This window comes from Anser cygnoides, chromosome 1 (assembly GCF_040182565.1).
Source record: "Anser cygnoides isolate HZ-2024a breed goose chromosome 1, Taihu_goose_T2T_genome, whole genome shotgun sequence".
NCBI classification, from domain to species: domain Eukaryota; kingdom Metazoa; phylum Chordata; class Aves; order Anseriformes; family Anatidae; genus Anser; species Anser cygnoides.
The window spans coordinates 144,549,472-144,573,637 of record NC_089873.1 but is presented as its reverse complement, the minus strand read 5'-3'; the positions used below and the strand labels follow the sequence as shown (position 1 = coordinate 144,573,637).

The window sequence follows — 24,166 nt, the reverse complement described above, 5'->3', positions numbered from 1 at the left end:
CAATGGAGGACAGAGAGAAATTAAGATTTCTATTCCCTACTGACTTTGACTTTGTAGACTCTCTTCTTTATTGTGACTTTTTCTATTGGAGTTGTAATCATTAATGTAAGCTAATTTATACATAATTAGAAGTACCTCCATTTAACAGTTCACATCTTGCATATGTACTCACACAGAAAGAGCCTTTAAGACAGCAGAAACCATGGAAAGCAGTCTGACTAACCTGAAGTATAAATACTAAACTGTTCAAAGGACACAAGATGTAGTGTTCTTCTTGACAAACTGGACAGTACTTTCAGAAACATTTACATTTGTTTTTATCCAATTGATATTATGGTAACAATCACACACTTTAATATTATATTGACAGAAATCTTTGAAAAATTTACCTGTTTCACACAATCATTGTATCAGAGTAATTAAGATGGGAAGAGACCTTAGTAGATCTCTTGTCCAGCCTCCTGCTCAAAACAGGGTGTGTAGTAAGATCAGACCAAGTTGCCCAGCTGGGCTTGAAAATATCCAGGGATGGAGACTCTACACCCACTCTGGGAGACCTGCTTGACTGTCCAACTGTCCTCAAGGAAAAAAAAAGTTCCTCCTTGCATCCAGTCTTAACCTCTCTTTTAACTTACACCTTCTGTTTCTTGTCCTCCCACCATGTGCTGCTGTGAAGATCTTGGCTCTGTCTCCTTAATGACTCCCTTCTAGATATGGAAAGGTTTCTATGAGGTCTATCAAGGCAATCTCATCTTCAGGTTGAACAAGCCCAGCTCCCTTTCTGTTACCTCATTTAACAAGTGCTCCAGCCACCAACCATTTCGGTGGTTGTCCAACAAACTTGCTCCATTTTTTTGGATATCTTTTCTTTGGGGGTGGGTGGGGGAAAGAACTGAATGCAGTACTCTAGATGTGATCTAGCAACTGCTGAGATGGATGGATAATCATTTCCCTTGTTTTGTTGGCTACACTGTAGTTTGTACAGCTTGTACAGAGACTTTTCCACAGAGATGCTCCCTAGTTAGTCCATTCCCAGCCTCCCTTCTCAGGTGTAGGATTTTGAAGTTCTACCAATATTGTGTTATAAACTTTTCTTGTTTATGAATCACAGAACGGTTAAGGTTGTAAGGGAACTCTGAGGGCTATCTTGTCCCACTTCCCTCTGATTAGAATGACCTAGTGCAAGGATAGAGACTCCACAGTCTTTCTGGGCAACCTGTTCTATTGCTCAGTCACCCTCACAGGAAGAAAGTGTTTCCTGATGTTCAGAGGGTCCTGATGTTCAGAGATCATGTGTACCAGTTTGTGCCCATTGCTTCCAGTACTGGCACTGGACATCACTGAAAAGAGCCTGTCTCTGACCTTTTTGCACTCTCCCTTCAGGTATTTGTAGAGATCGATGAGATCCTTCCTCAGCCTTCTCCCCTCCAGGTTGAACAGCCCCAGCTCTCTCAGCCTTTCCTCATAGGAGAAATGCTCCAGACCTTGATCATCTTGGTGGCCCTCCCTTGGACTCTATCCAGTATGTCCAGGTCTCTCTGGTTCTGGGGAGCCCAGAACTGGGCACATTATGTACGGTGTCACAAGTCCAGAGGGGAAAGCTCACCTCCCTGGACCTGCTGGCAATACTTTGCCTAATGCAGTCCAGCATACCAAACTTTTTATGTATCTTGTAGGCATCAACTTTAAATGAGTTTTGGCTTTCCTAGCACCATCATTATGTGCCCAAATTTTATACATTCATTCTTTGTATCTTGTCCCTATTTTCATCTCCCATAGTCTACATTATTATTATTATTATTATTATTGTTGTTGTTGTTGTTGTTGTTACACTGAAACTCAGGGGTGAGTTCCCTGTTTAGCCAACCTAATCTAATATCTCTACATTTTTCCTGGGTATCATGATTACCTATACTTGTGCATGGAGGAGGTTGTCCTTGCAGACCTGTCAGCTTTCCAGAGTTCATTCAGCCTTCAGAGGTGCCTCTCATGGTATCCCACCAAACAGTTTCCTGAATAAGTTGCATTCAGCTTTCCTGAACTCCAGGGTTTATATCTGGGTACTCACTTTCCTTGCTTCCCTTAGGATCTTGGGCACCACAATTTCATAGTTACTACAGCCAAAGCTGATGTTGATCGTCTTGCCCCCAAGAAATTTTTCCTTGGCTGTGAAGAGCAGAACTACCTGAGATTTAAAAGATCTCATTGTTTTAAGAGGTAGTGTGCACACATGAGCTATGACTCCAATTAATACTCATGTGATGTTATGTTGCAGTCTTATTATGTACCAATAAGTATCCCTGAAATTCTTGGGACAAGTCCAATCTTCTCAATGAGATAAGAGGAGGGGCTGGCATGAAAATACCCTAATGTTAACATCACTGGAAATGTGCCCCCTGCTTAATTATCCTCAACATTAAAAAGTTCACATGCAAAAATACCAAATGGAAAATTAAATGAGGATTTACATGATTCCTATGATCGTGTTGGTTCTCATAAACATTTTTTTTTTGCATGTACAGTCTTAGAAAAAAAAAATCTAGGAAATCATACGAAAACTTTTGCATCAACTGACATTCTAGTGGAAGTTAAAGTAAATCAGTATTATTTTGAGACCGATTTTTTTCTGACTAATTTCCTCACTTCTCAGCAGGTGAGCTCTACTGCCAGTTAGAGTCTCGCAGTGTTCAGCATCCATTCTGATGCAAACCTAAAAAGGCAAGTCTCTTGCTGTCTGGGGACAATGAAGTCATTAATCAAAATCACTCTCCATCTCCACTGATGATGGAAAAAAAAAAGTCTGCCTACTATCAGGGTGGAAAACTAAACTAGAATTGCTGGGCTATGTCTTCAGAAGAGGAAGTAATATGAAACAAGTTCTAGGGAAAATGACAGGAAGTGAAGCACATCTCTGAAACTCAGTATCCTGGGGTTGACCTTTGGGCTTCACCATAATTTAAGGTAGCTTTAAGGCTACTATGAGGTATTGTTAATTATAAAGAGCCACGAGAAGTCCTTCTGATGGTAGGCAATACCCGGGGCACAGAAACTCGCAGTAAGTTCCTCTCTGGAAGTCATACCACATTGCTGAAGTGGAACTTGCCATGAGGAAAAAGGGAAAAAACAAACAAACAAAACACTAGCCTTGCATTATTACAGTATTCCTGTACATCAGATAACTCCTCATATAGATGACTAAGCTGACTTTGTGCTGCTACTGTTGCACAGAACAGGATGAATTCCACCAAGGATCTGTTTTATAAGTATTCTGAGGAGATAATGTTGAACTCTTCAAAATGTTTTAACCAGGAATTCTAAAAGATGTTTGAAATACTACACACATGTTATTGGTCTGCTACAGTTTATACTCTGACTGGTCAGTGGGATCTTACAGCTGTCTATATTGGAAAAGTCCAGCAAGACTAATAGCGAGTGAATGACTGGGACTCTCTGCAGAATATCTCCGTCCACTGCAGGAATCATCTGCATGCAAGTAGGATGGGGAAGGAAAAACCACTAATACAGAGGTTTAGATGCATTATCCCTTCCTCCTCTGCCACCTTTCTGACTTAAACCAGTCTCCTTACAGGCTTTTATGTAAGTCAAAACACTGAGTCACCTAGGTGAGCTTTTTTGTAACATTTTCTTTCTGCTGACCAGTTATAAATATGAGACCTAAGGTAAGATGAAACTTGCTGGGCAGACTCACCAGGTTTTGCAGAGCTTAAGCTTTCTTCGATTAAACAAACCAAGAAACAAACAACCCCTTTTAAAATCTCAAGAAAGCAAAGTCTTCCAAAAAACTGTGGATTGGCAGACTGCTGAGAAGTTATTTCACCACAGTGCTAACCCTGAAGTATGATGACAGTTTTAATGCCAATGCTGTGAATTATTTCAGGGATAATTCCTTTAATGGGGGCTTGGGTGGGGGCTGAAATGAACAAAATATATGAACTTTTTTACAGTATTGCCAGAAGAAAGCCCTATCTATACTTTTCAGTCTACATTCTGACTCATGTATAAATGGTTAATTCCTAAAGTGATATATGTCTTATCAAACAAGAAAATAACATGCTCAGTTTGACAAGGCCAAGGGAAAAAATGACAAATACTTACATGAAACCAGGAGTATTATCCAAAAGGGCAGTAAATTCTCAGCGGATTACTCCATAGTAGAGCTGTACCAAAACAAAAACAATGCATCAAGCCCAGTTTTGGGAATGAGTCCTGAAATGCACTGATCTCACTGAAACCACTGGGATATGCAAGGCCCACCACCTCTAAAGATCTGGCCTTGAATTTTAAATCAAGTCTTTCATTTTACTTGCAAGTGCTAATGCCAAAAAACAAGCAAAAAGGAAAATGATGTTTTGGTCCCTCAGGATTTCCTTAAAGAGATTACCTCAGGCTTGATACTTTTATCCTTGGGATAGGATACTAGGACCTATAAGAAAAGTTAAATTTGATCCAAAATACTTGATAAATTGAAAAAGCAGATTATGAACACAAAATTTTGTTTTAAACTGTACCTTTTTCTTACACTGTAGCTTATTTTTTGACTCTGAAGATCTGATCTTTTCTTAAGTGTATGTCCTATATTGTTGTCATGCTTTCACATGGCTAACTTGTGTTTGGTTTTTGTATTTTTTGTTTTCTGCAAATGTATTTTCTTATATTTGCTATCTTCTTATTTGAATAAAAGATCATTTAAAAAGACAGGGGGAACTCATGAGAAATAGCATTTCTATTGATTGTATATAACCTGGTTATATTGTATTGTATGTCACCTGGTTATTCAGGGAAGTAAAAACAAAGGTCAGCTGTGAAGAACTACAGAAGAATTCTACAAGACTGAGGCACGATACTGCAGATGAATTTCAGAGCAGATGAATTAGAAGTTAGATAAACCAAACAGAACTGTATAAATGTTGTGCAGGGTTATGAACTGGCTATTATTAACCTGCAATGAGAACCTGAATTTATAATAGTGAAACTGTCAGCTCAGTGCCCAGTTGAAAGGCACTTCACTGTGCCCTTCCAGGAAACTGAAACTGTGTCTATTAGGAGAGCAATACAGAAACAAACCAGGAAACATTATATATTCAGCTAGGTAACTCTACCGTGCACTTGCATCTTGAATACTGTGTGTATTTCTGGTCCTTCCACTTCAACTAGAACATAGTAAAGCTACAAAAAGTTCAGAAAAAGATGATAAGAATGACTGAAGTTATGGAACTGATTCTATACCAGGAATGATTAATTACCCAAGCATTCATCATCCTGGAAAGGAAATGCCTAGTTGGGGATACTATACCAGCTGATAAAATAAACAGCAGCAGAAAGTGAGTAACTACGGAATGATCATTCCTTGCGTTTTCAAGTACAAAAGGTTCACAATGCCAAAATGAGATGGTTCTTCAGGCTGCACAGTTAGCCTGTGGAGCTTCTTGCAAGATTTGTGGATTCCAGAAATTTTACATTTGTTTGAAAAGCAACAGGAACTCCCTATATAGATATCTATCTTTATAAAAGATAAATCCATAACAGATTTTTGCACAGAAAGATCCAATCTCTAAACTACAAACTGTTGTAGATTGCAAGGGTATTCTGAGGAATACCTTCTTCAGGGTATCACAGACATAGATATTAGTGCACCAGGGGAGGTTCAGGCTGGAAATTAGGAGACATTTCTTCTCAGAAAGAGCAGTCAGGCATTGGGACGGGTTGCCCAGGAAGGTGGTGGCGTCACCGTCCCCAGGGTGTTCAAGGAAAGGTTGGACCTGGTGCTTAGGGACATGGTTTAGTGGGTGACATTGGTAGGGTGATGGTTGGGCCAGGTGATCTTGAAGGTCTTTTCCAACCTTAATGATTCTATGATTCTAATCCCTTTACAGCTGCCACAGCCACTGTCAAAGATATCATGGTATTAGAACAAATGGCTTTTACTTGGATGCAGTAGAGACAAGCTCACATTTTAAAGAATTAATACACAGGTGTCATTATCAACAGAAATATATTTTGTCAGGTTCTTAGAGCTATATTTTGAATATCAGCAGCTCTAAAACTTTTTCTGGGTATGATGCTAATTATCTTTTGAAAATAAGATTAAATGACAAATCTAGCCATGCTTTTGCTTCCTGTTTCTTAGCCAGTTTTTGATCCACCAAAAGGCTTATCTGTCACTACCTGTTTACCAAGTTTACTTAATAACTTCTCATAGAGTGACTTCATCAAAAGCCTTCTGAAAGGCTAGATACATTACATACAAAAAAATCCTCTCTAGGCAGTGTTTTATTAATTAACATAAATCTATTGTGTTAGAGAGAGAAGTCAGCAGTAATTCATGACTTTAATTGACAAAAGCTACTCTAAACAAAGATTAATATCAGGAGTTTGTTATAATTCAAGTTTATACAATCTTTCTTCACAAATTTTCTCCTTCTAAGTTCAGCAAAGGTATCCCAGACATCATTGCTTATCTCTTCAGGCATAGTACCTTTCTCTGTACCAGCCTATATGAAAGCCACGTGATTATTCTGTGCTATACTATGTGAACTCTGCTCCAAAACTGTGGGCAATATCATGTGAAAAGACACTGCTAGTATGTTTATACTGAGCTTTAGAGCTTAATGTTCATAAATTCACATGCCAGTAAATAGGCAACAAAAATTTGAACTTTCTGTGCTTGGGGTTGTAAACTTCTTTAAAAAGACAATAGGGAGCTGTTTTATGCAGCTGATTGCAACAGCACTTGGGTTCTTCTGTCTATAAGTGAAAGAAATACTGAGTTGTTAGTGCATTGAGGGAGATCTGAATGTAAGTTAAGTCAATTGATTGGTGGGTGATGGAAGAGATGAGGAAATGGGAAGGAATGATGGTCAAGAACAGTTAGCTGATATTTGTTTTTCTTAACTTCTGTTTACATTTTTTTTTTTGGGGGGGGGGTCAAAATACAAAGAGGAAGCACGTATACCACTTAGTCCCTTCACCACTTTCCTTCTGACCTTTTTTTTTTTTATACACAATTCACATAAAGTAATAGCAGCACAGTTTAAGAAAAAAAAGTCATTTGGCCACAGAAAAACTACAAAAAGAGATGCAACTACTCTTGTCACAATAAATAATTAACAATAACTACACAAAAAGCCCCCCCCCCCAAAAAAAAAAAAAATCAACCCCAATGTTCATTAAGAACTGGCTTGTTATAACGTAGGCTATTAATTTGAGGATTTCATAGGACAAAAGTCAAAGCTGTGCCATTGCTGTTAATCTGCCCCAGTGAGGATTGCCAACACAATTCACAGTGCAAGAATGATCAGAAGCAGACATCCTGGGATACTTAGAAAACAATTTTGCAGCTTCAACAATAGACAGGCTGACAAAATCACCATGAAGCAGAGAAGAAACCCACGAAAATGAAAACCATATTCCTGCAGGACATGCAATTCCTCTTGGCCTGCCTGTAAATAGGGAGGGTCCAGGTGGGGGATGGCATGGGGTTGTTGGAAGAGTCCATCTTCACAGTTTTGCCTTGCAATGTCTCTGCGTGAGGTGGCATGGCCAGGGCTAGCAACCAAGCTGGTGGTGCACGAGGTGGCCACCCTGCTGGAACATATGTGTCCCTTACAGCATTCACACTGCTAACATCCCACTTCCGTGACAAATGCAAACTGGGTTGTCCCATCCAAACACATCAACTTCATTAGCAGATGTGTGCTGACTGGCATGTGACATTTAGCAGCTCTGTAGTCCGTCTTCCTGCCTCCAGTAACTTCTGGTTTTGTTGTTGTGTCTGGTTAGGGGATAGACAGGGAGGTGGATCTAATCTGATCTAAAATGTAGTGGGAAGGAATGAAATAACTTCTTAGGACCCAATTTCCAAAAGTAGAGTCACATTAACAGCAATCTCACCTATTCTGTGAGCCTGCTAGAGGTCTGCAAGCCCTTGAACTGCTCTGTGTAGCAGATTTCTTGAGCCCCATGTGCTTTCTTTGCAGGAGTGAGCAAGGCAGAGCCCACCTCTTTATAGGTGTTTCTGACTCCCAGCTATCCTTGTGCTTGGGAAAACTAAGGAAATCTACAACCCTCTGCACATCTCACAAAGCAGAGTAGTCTCAAAACAGCTCTCCAGCCCATATCACTAAAAAGGTGGGAGTAACTTGCAAGGCTTATGATGTGTAAACCTAAAAACCAACAAGGTCTACCTTGAAGAAGGGTGGCCTACAGTGCATCAAGACGTAATGCTGGAACATGAGTGTCTCAGAAAGGATGAGATTTTGGAACCTATGGGAAGCTGTTTAAGCTAAGAGAATCTTCTGAGTACTTTAAAAGCAGACATCCATCTTCAACATACTCCATTTACTCAACTGAATTGGCTGTTCCAATCAGTTCTGAGTTTTTTTCCTGTTTCCTAAACAATGTGCATTGCTATACTTAAGTAACTCTAGAGCTTGTTACTTTAAAATCAGTATAGGGAAATCTTCCAATCAACAAGAATTGTTATGATCCAACACACAGAAAAAATAAAGAACAAGAATAAAAAAGAAGGTTCAACTCTTAAAACTACAACTGAGTCATGACCTAGCATTTTTTCCATCTTACCTTTGAACTTTCTAGGTAATTCTGTACTATGACCGTAGAACCGTTTAAACAAATACATTTAAATATAAATACTTAAGACAAATGACAGTTATTGAGAGTTAGATATAGAATCTAATCAGTTGGCATTTTATAGGGTTGGTTAGCAGACTCCTAATGTTAATTCTAAGTGCTAGTTTATGATGCTAGAATTCAATCTTATTGTAAGATAGGACTGCAGTCACTGGGGATGAAGAAAACTTATTTATTTCATTGATGGGTAAAGTTCAGTAGCTATGGAGAAAAAAATATATACTAAAAAACTTTTTCAGTTGCCCTGGTTTATGTAACATTTTTTTTTTTTTGCACTGCGTCTTACTGTATTTTCCATGTTTTATCAGGTTCTTTCCTGACAATAGTCCTTCCCAGTTATTTTAGTTACTAAAATGGACATAAAAGTAAGAGTGAGACATGGGAGATATTTCAAAATATAATCTTCATGATATATGCATTAAAACAAAAAGGAGAATGATAAGGATGTATGGTCCTTTTTGATTGACACTTGTAAGTCAAAGATGAAGAAGAAGAAAACTAATTGCCATGGGACAACAAAAGCATAAGCACATAACTGAGATATACTTCAGGACCTGCTTGACTGATTGTTAGCATAGACTGAAGAGCAAAGACACCTTCACTGCTTTGTCTTTTCCCACCTGGATACTTCTAATAGAAGCACAACTACCAAACCCTTGAGAATATAAATGGTCAGTGCTTTGTCCTTCTTTGGTGGTTTCTTTCACCAAAAAAAAAAAAAAAAAAAAAAGGTTACTGACATTTGTTCAACTATAGCTATCTGATTTTCAGTGAAAAGAAGGCTGAGAGATGACCTCATTGCTCCCTAAAACTTCCTGAGGAGGCAAAATGGAGAGGGAGGTACTGATCTCTTCTCCCTGGTAACCAATGATAGGACATACAGAAACAGTACAAAGCTGCACTAGAGGAGGTTCAGACTGTATATGAGGAAAAATTTCTATACCGTGAGGGTAGTCAAACACTGGAGCAGGCTTCCTGGAGAGCTGATTGATGCCTCATGTCTGTCAGCATTCAAGAGACATTTAGATAGCACCCTTAAAAATATGCTCTAAATCTGAGTAAGCCTTGAAGTGGTCAGGTAATTGGATTTGGTGATCTTTGTAAGTGCCTTCTAACTCTCTCCTCTCCTCTCCCTCTCCCTCTCCCTCTCCCTCTCCCTCTCCCCTCCCCTCCCCTCCCCTCCCCTCCCCTCCCCTCCCCTCCCCTCCCCTCCCCTCCCCTCCCCTCCCCTCCTCTCCTCTCCTCTCCTCTCCTCTCTTCTCCTCTCCTCTCCTCTCCTCTCCTCTCCAGTTCCACCTGGGACAGGGCAACCCTGGCTATACGTACAGACTGGGCGACGAGATGCTGGAGAGCAGCCCCGCAGAGAGGGATCTGGGGGTTGTGGTTGACAGCAAGTTGAATATGAGCCAGCAGTGTGCCCTGGCAGCCAGGAGGGCCAGCCGTACCCTGGGGTGCATCAAGCACGGCATCGCTAGTCGGTCGAGGGAAGTGATTGTCCCGCTCTACTCTGCGCTGGTGCGGCCTCACCTCGAGTACTGTGTGCAGTTCTGGGCACCACAGTACAAAAAGGACATTAAACTGTTGGAGAGTGTCCAGAGGAGGGCGACGAAGATGGTGAAGGGCCTAGAGGGGAAGATGTATGAGGAGCGGCTGAGGGCACTGGGCCTGTTCAGCCTGGAGAAGAGGAGGCTGAGGGGGGACCTCATCGCGGTCTGCAACTTCCTCGTGAGGGGGAGTGGAGAGGCAGGTGACCTATTCACTGTAAACACCAGTGATAGGACCTGCGGGAATGGTGTTAAGCTGAGGCAGGGGAAGTTTAGGCTGGACATCAGGAAGAGGTTCTTCACCGAGAGGGTGGTCGCACACTGGAGCAGACTCCCCAGGGATGTAGTCACTGCACCAAGCCTGTCCGAATTTAAGAAGAGATTGGACTGTGCACTTAGTCACATGGTCTAAACTTTGGGCAGACCTGTGTGGTGCCAGGAGTTGGACTTGATGATCCTTATGGGTCCCTTCCAACTCGGGATATTCTATGATTCTACGATTCTTAAAGTGAGCTGACATGCATAAGTGTAGAAAAGTTTAAGAGCAAAGTGATCCTTCCAAGAGCTGAGCAATGAGCAGTGTAGATTTATTTATTTTTTGTATGTACCTAGGATGTACCTAAGAGAAACTGATGGATTTAATATCCATTATTTTTTCTAATATCAGTTAAGATGCACCTATTTTTCTGGCCTCCCAGAATCTTCTGACAATGCATTCCACCATTTTATTCATTTGTGGAGAAAAACTAGTGCTTTTCTCATCTGTTTTAAATCTGGCATTGAATATATTCTGTGGGTGACCACTTGTTCTACTATTATAGAAAATGATGTTCTTATTCCCTTTTTCCATATGGACTCCTAAATGGCTGTCATATTCCCCGCTGCTAAAGAGTTTCAGGCTATCCAGCCTTGTAGAGAAGCTTTTCTATTTTACTGAGCACTGTTGTTAACTTGCTTCTTCCTACCACTTTTTTTCCTAAATTTCATACTATCTCATATTAAGCTAAACAGGATGCAATACTCAGGATTAGTGTTTTTTTTTCTTTTTCTTTTTTTTTTTTCCTTTTTGGCTGCTTCTCATTATTGAACTAATGTTTACAGAGAACCATCCTCAATTGTAACATGTCACTCCTGAGTGGTAATAGTTAGTTCATAGCACATTATTCCATGCCATGTGCATACTACTTTGTGGTCATTGAATTTCATTTAACATTGACAAGTCACTATGTGAAAATCTTCTGAAATACTCTGTCATTAGTATCACTTTTGAGTGTCCTGAGTTATTCTGTACCACTCATGCACTTTGTCATCTTACTATGTGCTTTCTGCTTGAGGTCATTTATTAATACATTGGATAACACTCATACCAAGGGCCCTGGAGAACCCTGCTATTAATAGCTTTCCATTGTGAAAACTGACCATTTATTCCTACCTACTTTTTCCTCTCTTTTAACCAATTATTAATCCATGAAAGGGCCTTCCCCCTTACCCATGCAGCTTAATTTCTCCAGAAATCTCTTTTAAGGGACTTTACTGAATACTTTTTCAAGATTTAAGTACAGAGTTGTTGGGTCCCCATTACCGATAACCTTTATGACTCCTCAGAGAACTTTTGTTGATCTGTGAAAGAGGATTTCCTTTCACAAAAGCCCAGTTGATTCCTCCCCCAAATATATTACATTTATCTAGATATCTATTAATTCTGTCTAAAAGTTTCTTTTATTTACCTGTTACAGAAGTCAGACTTCTCGGTCTGTAGCTCCCTGAATCATTTGTGAAGTATTTTTCAAAGACTGGGGACTCATTAACTGTCTTCTATTTCTTTAGAATAGAGACTCATAAAGTGATGCTTCACATACACCTCAGTTAATAATAGTTCATTGGTTTCATGTATATGTGTCTTTAGGACTCTTGAGAAACATTGTCAAAACCTTCAACATTATGGTGGATTGCATAATAGCTATCCATTCCTGATGTCAAAATGTTTGATAATTTTAAATGACACAGAATGGAGCATCCTGGGTGTATCCAGACATCCCCCACCCCCTTTAAATATACATAAATAATAAATATATATATGCATATATATATATATATATAAATATACATACAAAAAGATACATGGTAGCCCTGGCAAAATGACATGTGATGGAGTTAGTTCCCAATTTTTGGTCTAAAAGTATATCTTTTGGAAGCAACAGTTCCCCTGCCTACCACATAGAACAGTAGTTGTCATTTTTACTTAATTGGTAAGCAACAATATTTCTCATGATATAGTTCATACAGATCATACAAATACATCTGCAAGCATTTTGTTAGTATACCTCTTTTATTTCTAATTAAGTAGGAAGACCATGGTAGAGTTCCTATATTTTCCTTCTCTATATTTTCCTAAGTATCACTGCTGTGCTACTAACGTTGTTTTTCAAGAGCTTTTGCTAAACTCCCGTTTCATTTGCTGGGTTATGCAATTCAAAGACTGCAAGCCTTTATGTTGGACTTTGAGGATGCTAAAGACAAATGCTGAACACACAGAAAATATGTAGTTTCAGAATTCTTTATCTGCATCAATAGCTTGCTTCAGAAAACAGAAAGGAAATCCCTGGTGGTGGTCACTACAAAAGAAGTGTAGAAGGGAAAGAGGATGATTGAGAAAATTCAGAGGGCAAGAGCGAGAAATGACCACCGTCATCACAGGAAGCAAAAGGAAATATGAAAGGTTTTCAGCTAGCAATATCTTTAATACATATTTGTTTACTCTTGAAAATCAGCTACACGTATATTTGCAGGGAACAATGCATTACAATATGAAAAATTAATATAAAACTACATTTAAATAACTAATGCGTTGGCACCAGAACTGATGCAGACCCAGGAGGAATGTGGTTCCCTTGTTAAAGTAAGTTCATTAGCATAAGAAGCACAAATCTGAAGGGCAGGAAGGGAGGAGGGTTCCCATGTTAATAAATATTTACTTCATGATTCTTGAATGACAGAAATCAACAAAAGCTAGGAAAGTTCCAGCAAGCAGTCCAGCCTTAACTGGGAAATGAAATCAGAAGCTTGAACTCAAATTTTGATTTCTTTTTTTTTTTTTTAAACATGAGTCACAAAATATAAATCCCCCTTGTTTTTCCCTGCAAAGTTTGATTTCACAAGTAAACGAGAATGGCTCCAACCACCCAGTCCTCTTTTGCCTAAAATGAGGTTAGAATTTTTACTTGTTCTGTATTTTTTTCACATAAAAAAGAAAAAAGCACAAAATCTGTTTTCAGTAATGTTATTTTATATTTTAATATTTTTTATTATAAAAGAACTCAGATGTTTAGTATGTGCAGATGAACTGTCTCATCTGCTCCTAAAATACTGCTAGCTGTCAAATGCCTAACACTACAGACTCTAAGTAATGTAAAAAATTTAAAAATAAATAAATATCCAATTAAGTAGGTGAAAGACAGTTACCAATACGAAAGAGTTCAAAAAGAATAAGCCTTCCTTTTTAAAAAAAAAAAATAAATTTGCAAGTGTCCAAAACCTTGATTTATGGTACCTACCATTTGCATGTTGTTGTAAATACCGATTTAAAGGAGAGACAGAGAAATGAGCCCTAAAAATGAAAAAAAAAAAAAGAAACAAGTAATAATCAGCCATTTTGTTGGAATAATTATCCATAGGACTGATCAAGCTATCTCCTACTTCATTTTTAAGCCTAAATGAAAACACACTCAAAGGTGGTTGTATGCTCACTCTATAGTGCTTAGAAGGAGGTAAAACCTCACGAGTTACCTTACTTAAGGCCACCTTGGCCCTTATGCCCCTTCTGACAGAGTGTCTCTGGCCAGGTCCACAGCTGGGTTCTGCAGGTAGCCTGTAAGGAGGAAGTAAAACCCATGCTTTGTGGACTTTCCAGCATTTGCTCTGTATCAGCTTGCATGGTGTAAATGAAAGGATACCTCTCAGCTAACTGCTGTGAAGGAATTTAATAAAATGATTGTAACATGTAAAACACATTTTGGAGCTAAAAAGTAGAGAATAAGAAACATGGAGACCCATGCAATCTGATTAGTGGCTCTCTGAGCTTCTGCATGCATGTTCAATAGGGAAATGGAAACTGGGTCTGCTTCTAAAATAAACATTAAACCCCTTCAAAGTACAGCTCTAAGAAAGATTTTTTTTTCTTTAATGCTTATTCCTTCATAACTCCACTGAAGCCCAGCATCTGCTGTCTGTTTTTGCAGCCTACACTAACACAGTAATATCTAAGACTGTTTTCTGCGATCCAAACTTCCCTACCATCTGGGAGGCAGTCACCTTTTGAGAGAGTGGTGGTGTCTGCCTTTTGAAAGGTTGCTGCTTTGATTCATAACACCTCCTGACAAGGTGGGCAAAGCTACCTCATGCACGCACACATGCAGAAGGGGAAGTCCAGCCTGGTAACCTCCCAGATCAGGTCCACACTGGAAAAATAAAGCTGGAAATAAACATGTGGTGAAATTTTCAGATGCCATTACTTGCAGCTGCTGGCAATCTTAAAGCAATCTGAAGGAGAGTGGGCTCCGACCCACGTGCAAGATTGTTGAAATAAGGAGCTCCGGCTGCTGCCACCACGAGAAACACGCGATGCCTGGGAGACGTGGGTGCATCCTACCCGGCCACACGAACCTCACCAAGGGCGCCCCGATTGTCACCAAAGCAGCATCACAGCTTAAACCCTACTCAAACTCACCTGGAAAAATGGTGTTACTGACATCAAGGGCAAGTCCTACTTAAGAATATATCTATGCACCATAAAAAAAGAAAAAAGAAGAAGAAGAAAAAAAGAAGCCACCATGTGTTTAAATAACTGTGTGAGGTAGATAAAGAATTGGAGCTGTGCCAAGGTAAAAGTTGTAAAACTGGATTGATTTTTGCTACAGCTTGCTAAGGGCTCCCTAGAGCCAGGATGAATGCTCAAATATAATAATTGATAGCCTGAAAAAATATTTCTGATAGGTGCACAACTGTAACACAGAGCCCTGCTTGAGATGAAGCAAGCCTTTGTGTCCCAGCTAACCTGAGCACCGGGGTGACCCAGATCCACAGCTCCCTTCCCTGATCACAGCCGCATCCTTCAGCTGGAGAGCAAATGGGCCCAGGCTTTGAACAGGGCGTTTTGTTAAATGCTGTTGTGGAAAAGTAATTACCTGACAGCCAGACCAGCGCGTGTGAAGGGGGAGGGCTCCGGGGGAGGAGGGAATTCACATTCATTAATAGCACCCCGGCAATCCCAAAGGGCAGAGGAGTTAGTGCTAATCTAACCTCTTTTCAGCCTTCACCTTGGTGGAGTGACCACCTCAAGTTCTGTGTGTGTGTGTTTAAATTGCTCAGGATTCAATTGAGCACATTAAGTTTTAAAAAGGATGTAAGTGAAAATTTTCAATAGCTTCTGAAAGGGGATAATTTATTAGCTCTGAGTAAATTAAAATCTCAAGCAGGGGTAAAGACTTTAGAGATTACTTTAATACATTTTATATGCTTTCAACAAAAATGTTCCTTTAAATGGTCCAAAAATCAGCTAATTTTGTCCTATTTAGTAAATTACCTCCTAAGGCTGTAATGTTACAGATTACAATTGCTAAAAAAAGTTATGCCTTATCAAAGAGGAATAAACTGCATTTTTATAGGTTTAAATATAGCACTTTTTTTGTTTTTGTAATTCAGGCTGGTAAAAATTCTGTGTTAATATAATGGTGGAAGGGAGCGTATCTTTTACATTCTTGTTAGGTCAGATGGTAGTGTAACAGAATGCCATGGCTACAACTCCCATATACCATACTAGCAATTTAGAGTCTATTTTGTCTTTGAGACCAGACACACGATCAAATTACTCTGGTTAACTGTTACCATGCATCAGCTGAGTCTCAATAACTGCCCATGCAAATGCTCTTAGCCCATGGCATAGTCAGAGTAATTTGGCTTAGGTTAGCCCCTTTTCACTGTGGACTAACGTATGTCACGTTATCTCATAGTTGTGGTGGACATTTGCCACAGACTAACTGATGTGCAGTAACTTGCTGTGCTGAGGCTATTTGATTATGCTTGAGTCTAGAATTTGTCTATGAAACTGCTGGTTTCCAGGTTTAATATCTCTTTAGGGAAGATGGCAGGAAAAACATTGACTCTGAACAAAAGTCCCGTACATCCATCCTTTACACAGTCAACAGGCTGCCTTTCAAGTTGTTTCATTTATGGCAAGAAACCATACTGCCTGCTCAGCAGAGAAGCTGGCTCAGCTTCAGGCAGCTTTAAAGCTATCAGCAGCTGGGAAGCCTGATTTCAAAACTCGAAATCAGTTTACATGGGGGGGGGGGGGGGCGGGCGGGGAAGGCTTGATTCTGATTTAGAATTACAGTTATTGCAAACCACAGGAGTCAGCTGTTATGTATGTCACTGCCTTAAATGTTGTTTCTGCTGCTGGTGAATACGGCTGTGGTAATAAATTTAACAGCACCGGAGATGGTACTGTAACTTGACTGTCCATTTCAGGAAGTTTGAATGGTCCTGACATGGTTTTGCCCTGAGTCATCCAGTAGTCTTCAAACAGTTCCTGGGCAGGGTTTGGGAATTAGCAGAGACCTATATCCATTTCTAGGGCTTTGGCTCTGGCCAGCCTATCTCAGAAGATAAGAGAATGTGAATGAGTGTCACTGTGCCAGTTTGTCTCAGTGCAGAGGACAGCCCCAAGACCATTTATTTATCATTATTGATACAGCTTGACTTACAAAAAAAAAAAAAAAAAAGAGTCAAAGAGGTGGTAAGGTGATGAGTAGCTGCTGAGGAGTAAGTGATTTCAAAGGCTGGTGAAGACAAGATGGGGAATTTGCCAGTAAGTGATGATAGGGTAAGAAAGAGAGTACAGTGAAAAGAATGGAGAGACAGGGGCTGATGGATAGATTATAAGGATATAATCAGGCTGCAAAAGAGGAAAGAGCTTGGAACAGAATTAAGGAAAATAAATCTTACTGCAGATGAGAATGACAGGGAGGCCATTAAGAGTCTAAGATACAAAATAAGTTACTAGCTATTATTGATTAAGAAAAGGAAAATAAAATTGGAAAGATAAATTTGTATCCAGAAATTTTTTAATTGCAAGCAATGGGCCATGGCACTGCATGGTCTTTGGACAGATAGTCAGATCCATGCCTCTGTCTACACAAACAGGTATGTGAAACAGTGTTTAAGACTGAAACACCTAGAGCTCATGATTTGGAGGCTCAGATCAATTAGGATCTTCATGAATTTAAAGGAAGTTGAAGCTTTTTTTTTCACGGTGGAATTGTGGAGAGGATTGGAATAGAAGTAGTCCAGCAACTGTTTTACACTGCTCAGGAAAAGGGTTGTAAGTAAGTCCAGCATCCAGGAGAGACCTAAACAACCTGGAACAGGTTGCCTAGAGAGGTTGTGGATGCCCCCTCCCTGGAGGCATTCAAGGCCAGGCTGGATGTGGCTCTGGACAGTCTGCTCTAGTAGCTGGCAACCCTGCCCAAAGCAGGAGGGTTGAAACTAGATGATCTTTAAGGTCCTTTTCAACCCAGGCCATTCTATGATTCCATGAAAAAGTATTCAGCACGATTCAATCTCCAGACACCTGCCCAATGCCAATCCTGAAGCACAGAGAAGATCCTGACCCTAAACGTTGCCTATAAAACACCTAAAGAGTTCCATGAATGAGCAGACCAGATGTACCTTTACCCATTGGTGAAGACATATCCTTGTGCCTGATTGTTTAGTTCTGTATGGCTGATGAGTTGATTTTTGAAACAAGAAGTCCCTTGAGACCTGGAGCTAATGAAATCTGGGTTGTTTTGAATCTGTCTCCTGACTGATGAATCACGTGGTTCCTAAGAAGGTGTCAGAGCTGATAGAAACTTTTCACGTGTTTGGTCACTTAGGAAGTCACTCTCCACTGGAGGTTCTCCCCTCTAAGAATGTGCAAATATCTATCCACCAGAATATTTAGGGGTAACCTCACCTCTGCCTGGATCTCTATAAACCTGTAAGAACTGGAGCATCTCTTAGATCTCACCCCTCTGTCAAGTTTGATGTAGCCAGTGAGGTCAGAGGGTAGACAGGGGGTAGACAGGGAATATAGAAAGGGACAAGAGTTGTTCTTAATCGTAATGCGAGTTGTTTTGACATAAGAATAGCCATTCTGGCCTTGTCCAGTGCTGAGCCTACATAGATATCTTACCTCTACTTGCCAGTATCTCTTGCTAGTACACCAGTGGTCCTGGTCTGAGAGGGTTCTCAATAGTGAAAGTTGACATGCAAAAGCACTAAGAATCTAGCCTTCTCTTGAAAAAGTCCTTTTTTATCTCCCTATTTCATGTATTTCATGATTTCCACAAATATTTTTGAATTCTTTTTTTTTCTATGCCTTTTTTTTTAGACAGTACCTTTTGAAAAGTAGATGGTTTGCCCAATAATGCTATGCCACTCTATACCAACATTATAATAATTTCCGTATTATTGTTTTCTCTTCCTCTTTGATGCCTTCTAGAATGCCAAACATTTTTCAGCAAATAACACAGCAGCAATCGCCACTTCTCCCTTTCAGAAGGTACTTTCATTAACTTATACTCGCTGCTCTTTAAACTCATCGCTCTTTAAACTCAGAACTCTCAGTAGTTCAAATGATTCCTCCTTCATCATACTTTAACCTGCATTCTTTGAATTTTGTCTACTACCATGCTGTCCTTTCACCTCACTTTTTTTTTTTCAGCTCTCTGGAGCTCTCAGTAAACTTCTTTAATGTTGTAATACCTTTCTTTGTGGTATCCCTAAGCATGGTCAGCACAGTGTTCACACAGTTTTTCAGAATCACTAATACACAAAACAATATTGGTGGCAATGTACAACTTTGGAATATCCCTATATTAACTCTCTCTCTCTCTATCTCTCTTTCTTCACTAGAAAATGAAGCAGTTTCTGTTTTATGATATACTGTTTTAAGCCAATGTACTCCTGCATGCTGTTACTTTTTTAACAGTTTCCGAAAATGAATGTGCAAAAAAACTTTCAGAAACTCCAAATGCATTAAATCAACTTTTTTTTTTTTTTTTTTAATCTCTTATTTTGCTGATGCACTTAAGGAACCCTTGAAGAAAAGTGTTATAGGTTATCCATTAACAAATCATGCTGCTTTGTCCCAATCATATCATAGCTGGCTAAGGATTTTAAAGCTTAGCATTTTAATCAGTGAAGGTCTTTGGCAGATTACTTCAAGATATGACTAACTTTAAACACAGATGTTGTGCCCTTGAAGACAACATCCTATTTACATGCTATAAGTTAGACACGTGGTGAAGCTAGGGTCACCGAGCTGCAGGCTGTAGGCAGCGAGCATTTTGTCATCAGCAAAGAATCTGATTGTTTATTTATTTATTTATTTGTTTATTATTAATGTGAAATTTTTTCACTGACAGCTGCCCTAGATCATTCTTAAATCTGGTGGAAATTTAGTAATGACCGGTATTTCTGACAACCAGAGGTACTAGGGCTCTCCAGGACTAGAGCCAAAACTGAATTTTGTTCATGCCACAGCAGTTGAGAGCTACTCCACTGCAGGATGTGGTGGGTAAGGGTGACACACTGATGGGGGCTGTGGTGCCTGCAGAAGTGTCCTTTCAGCTACTACTGCTGCAGGGGAAAGACGGAACAGTCCCTACCGCTTCTGCCTCATGGGAAGGAGCAAGCAGCAAGTTGGCCCTCCTGCAGAACCGGCACAGACCCAGGACACTTCTGCAAAGCCAACAGTTTGCTGTCCTGGGATACTGCCTGCTGTTTCTTGTGCCTTGAGCCAGCCAGGCTCTTGGCTGTTCAGTAAAGATGTCAGAAGGCTTTCAACATTCCAACACTTTGCTAAATCTCTTTTAACTCCTTGTCCATTTCTGTCTTCCTGGGTCTAGCCCTCTTCCTTTTCTTTCAACATTTTTATTGTACTAGCTTCAAGTCTTACAACTCAATGTGGTTTTTCTCAGTGTACTTAGTGCTGTATTGCCTCACAAAGTAAAACCCAAGCACTTCTCATACTGTCCTTCCAACCATCTCACTCCTTCAATTATTCCTTTCTTTCCTCTACTCCCTCCCCAGATATCAACCATCTCTATCTTTTGTGGTGGTTTTATGTTCTCTGGCAACCTGGATCCCTCTTTCAGGCAAAATCTAGTCTGTCTTCAGATCTCATGCATTGTGCTTACAAGGGTCAGATGCATCTTGGAATGTATTGTGGACTTTTGACCCCATAAAATCAAGAGATTGAAAGAAAGTAGCAGCCCCATGAAAATAACTAGATCTTAGGAGATGCTAGATATACCGTTACAGAAGGCAGGAACATTTAAGACCCAACACTCCAATACCTGAGACTAGAAACTGAGCCTGCGGAATGCAGATCTGACACATTTATTTATTTATTTATTACTGAATTTCTGCTCCAATTTCTAGCTAGGATTTAGCTGTGGTAATGCATATTTAATAGTGACCCTTTAAAATGATTCACTGGCCATTTTTCACGCTTGTTTTATGAAACAGTCAAAACATTTTCACTCCTGCTCTTAAAAATTTTTGGATCTGTAAATAGCAACATTTATTTTTATCTTCTATCAACTATTAGATGCCTTCAAGCTGGGACACATATTGTGTACTGACTGCAAGAAATATTGAAGCACAGAAATGCCAAATGAATGTACTGTTTCAAGAGACAGAGCCTACCATTTCAAATGTCCTTGTGCAAGAATCTTTCTCATGGTCATGGTCACTAGAGACATGTCTGAATAGTAAAGACAAAGGGTGAAATCTCATTAATTTCAGTGGGGTCAGGGTTTCAACCAATTTGCTTCTTCCTACAAATGTAACCTTGCCAGTACTTTTAATGTGTTGCTTTAAACAAATTCAAATCTGATAAAACTTGTTCCGCTAGTATATTCTCCCAGATATTTGTGTATTTTACAATCTCCCTAAAAAGGTGCTATGTTAATAACTCTAACAGTTTTGATTTTTTGAAAGTAGCATCTAATTTTAGAAAACCATTAGATAACTTAGAGTGAAAGATTCAGAGTAAATGGTACTTTATAAATCTTTTTGTCTAGATGGATGATTTAAATGCATTACTGATTTTTACTTTTATTTTCCTAAAGGTTGAGAATACCATGAAAAACAAATTGATATCTTTATGAACAATGAAATGATATCCACCCAATTGCAATATTTTGAAAATTTTCTTATAGGAAGATGTAAAATAATATTTGTTTGTGTAGCGTTGCTTACTGAAGGTGCACAGCATACAAGCATGTACTGTAGCTTTTATATAGATGACCTGATTCTCAAATTCCAAACACTGAGGACTGGAGAGCAAGACAAGACCTAATGATAGATTTCTAAAAAATCTGCATTTATTTGAGTTATGGATGAATAAAATATAGGGCACATAAAAGTGACATTACCTTCTAGGTTAGTAGATTGCACAATCTGGACTTTCACAGCTACAGTATTTTTTCATGCATGTGTTACACTAAGAATACTAAAAATACCTAGATTTAAAAGACAGAGCTGACAGAACATCCAAGTAGTGATGAAATCCTCAGACACACATGAATTTAGATCTTCCAAAGAAGCCTCTTGAAACTACATGTAGAGGACTCTGTTCTCTATTCAAATGGACTTAAATCAGAGGAAAATTACTGGAGTGAAACTTAGCTATATAGATGGCCATGGCAAAGTTCAGGGGAGGATGGTGGCAAGGTTGATTTGACAAAGCCTTTAAAATTTTGAGCACGGTCATAAAATTATGTCCATCCACTTTTGTCTTCAAGAAGCTATTGAGGAAAACACAAATACCCAGGCTGTAGAGATATTTTGAATGCTTTCTATTTTGACATCCTATCTAGTAGGGGCTAGAAGAGCAAAAGCTAAAATTTGGTTTCCTCCGTTAATATAGCCAAAGCCATGACCAGATAAGGTCTACTTGAGTATCACAACACAGCTGTATTAAAAAGGGCCAGAGACCAGCTCATGTCCTAGAATCCTGCTCCTGCATTATGCTGATTAGTCCCACTACTTCAGCCATGTTTTCAGTAGGCTTTGCACCCTCGAACCACCCTATCACGCCAGATCCCCCGGCATGCCATGGTATAAGACCCACCAATCTCATTAGCTCCAGAACAACCCTGTCTGATGTCAAAGTATTTGAACTGAAATAAAGAAAACTTTGGGGTCACAGAGACATTGTATGGAGTCTAGAGGAGAGTCAGGGTCAAGAGCTGTTACTTCACAAGTCCCCATCTGCTCTAGAAGGGATTAGTCTGAAGCAATGTGAAAGCAAATCTGTTGGTGCCACACAGACTACTGCTTATGGTTTCTAGGTGAATGCATTTTTTGCCTGCCTTCAGACCCACAACTGAAATGAGTATTACTTTGATGGCCTGGAAAGTTAATGAAAATCATATGACAGGAATATGTTCTGAGTCTTTAAGTGTTATTACCCACTTCCTGTAAAATGCACAGTCATTTGAAAAGTCAACTAACATGACATGCTGTTAGGATATCAACTAGACTGGGGACAATGGCACTAAGATGGTAACAGAGATGCCCAAGGCTGTCGTGACTGTGAGACAGTTGTTAAACACTGAGAGAAACAGGAGCACTCGGAAGTTGGTCAGGGCCCCACGTGAGTGTGATGGCCTTTTGGAACCAAGGTCTCCTCCTAAGTTTGCCATTCCTACTTTTTATGGAGGCTCACTGATGATATAGCCGTGCAGTAATACAGTCAGGTTAATTCATGCTAGCTAATAAGCACCCACCACTATGCGAATTTTTTAATGCAGAACGCTTCTAATAACCATCATTAATAACCTTCTCTTTAGTACTGACGAGTAAAGCTCCATCTGTGTTATTTATGCTTAGGATTAGATTTCATCTCACAGAACTTTAGCCGTCAAGTTTAAACCACTCACCACAGATTCCCTTTGTAGTCACTGGAAAGAGATACGCATCTCCAAAGGGTGATTCCTTCTATTTCTCCTGGATACCTGTCTTCAGATGGGATGAATCACCCTCTGGATCTGCCTTTCTCTTCTCATTGTCTAGAGAGGGAGTCAAGCTGACTTTAACTTATAGACATCTAACAGAAACTTCTAACTTATAGATAGTGAAAGTGAAATGAATATCACCTTCAGCTGTACTTTAAGTAGTTCTCTGCTTGGTGTAAAGAGGATTGAAGGAAGATTTCTCTAAGTGCAAGCATGGTTTTGTTGCTGCTGGTAGGAATGCTTTGCTTTCTTCTCTTGCCTCCCTGAGATGCTGACAGCTCTGATGTTAATAATGGAGCACCAGTCAGGCTTCAGCGATTTGCAGAAAAAAGGCAAGTTATGTAATTTTTCGAGGTAATAGCTGCAGTCTGGGAAGAATTGGCCTGAAACTGTCTGAAGCTGAGACAATCTTCCATGTTAAAGAGTTTAATTTCAGGATAATATTCCCATGCCTTGACTTTTTATTTTTTAAATCCAAGTTATTTCATTTGTTGTATTAAGTCTCTGCATTTTTTTTTCACAATATTCTTAATTAGGTCAATTTGAAAATTTCAGCACATCATTTTCAAGTGTGAATTTAGGGAGAGAAGGTTTTGCAATCCACTACATTCATACTTCAGTTTTAAAAAGCACTCCATATATCTTTGTGTGAAGAAAAAATAACATTTCATGAATCAGACAAAGAATTTTTGACATTGATAGATAGATGGCTGCATGATCTATCCATCCACAGTTTCAAAACATTTATCCATGGCGTGGGTTCATCCCTATTTTTCTTCCTAACCCATGCAACTCTGTGTATATTGAAAAAAAATGCAGTTTAATTTGCAAAATTGCTTCAAACACATGTATGAAGACTAGTCTTAAGAGAAGAGAAAGATGCTTTAT

General features: G+C 39.5%; 1 long non-coding RNA gene across 2 annotated transcripts in view; it reads right to left on the bottom strand.

Annotated features, from left to right (window-relative positions):
* The window catches only part of LOC106041635 (uncharacterized), a 124,135-nt gene that overhangs the window by 42,892 nt on the left and 57,077 nt on the right, over positions 1–24,166 (bottom strand). For both annotated transcript variants that reach the window (XR_007157669.2, XR_007157668.2), the window contains one exon: positions 4,117–4,178. This is a non-coding gene — a long non-coding RNA (uncharacterized lncRNA). The remainder of the gene's footprint in view (positions 1–4,116; positions 4,179–24,166) is intronic.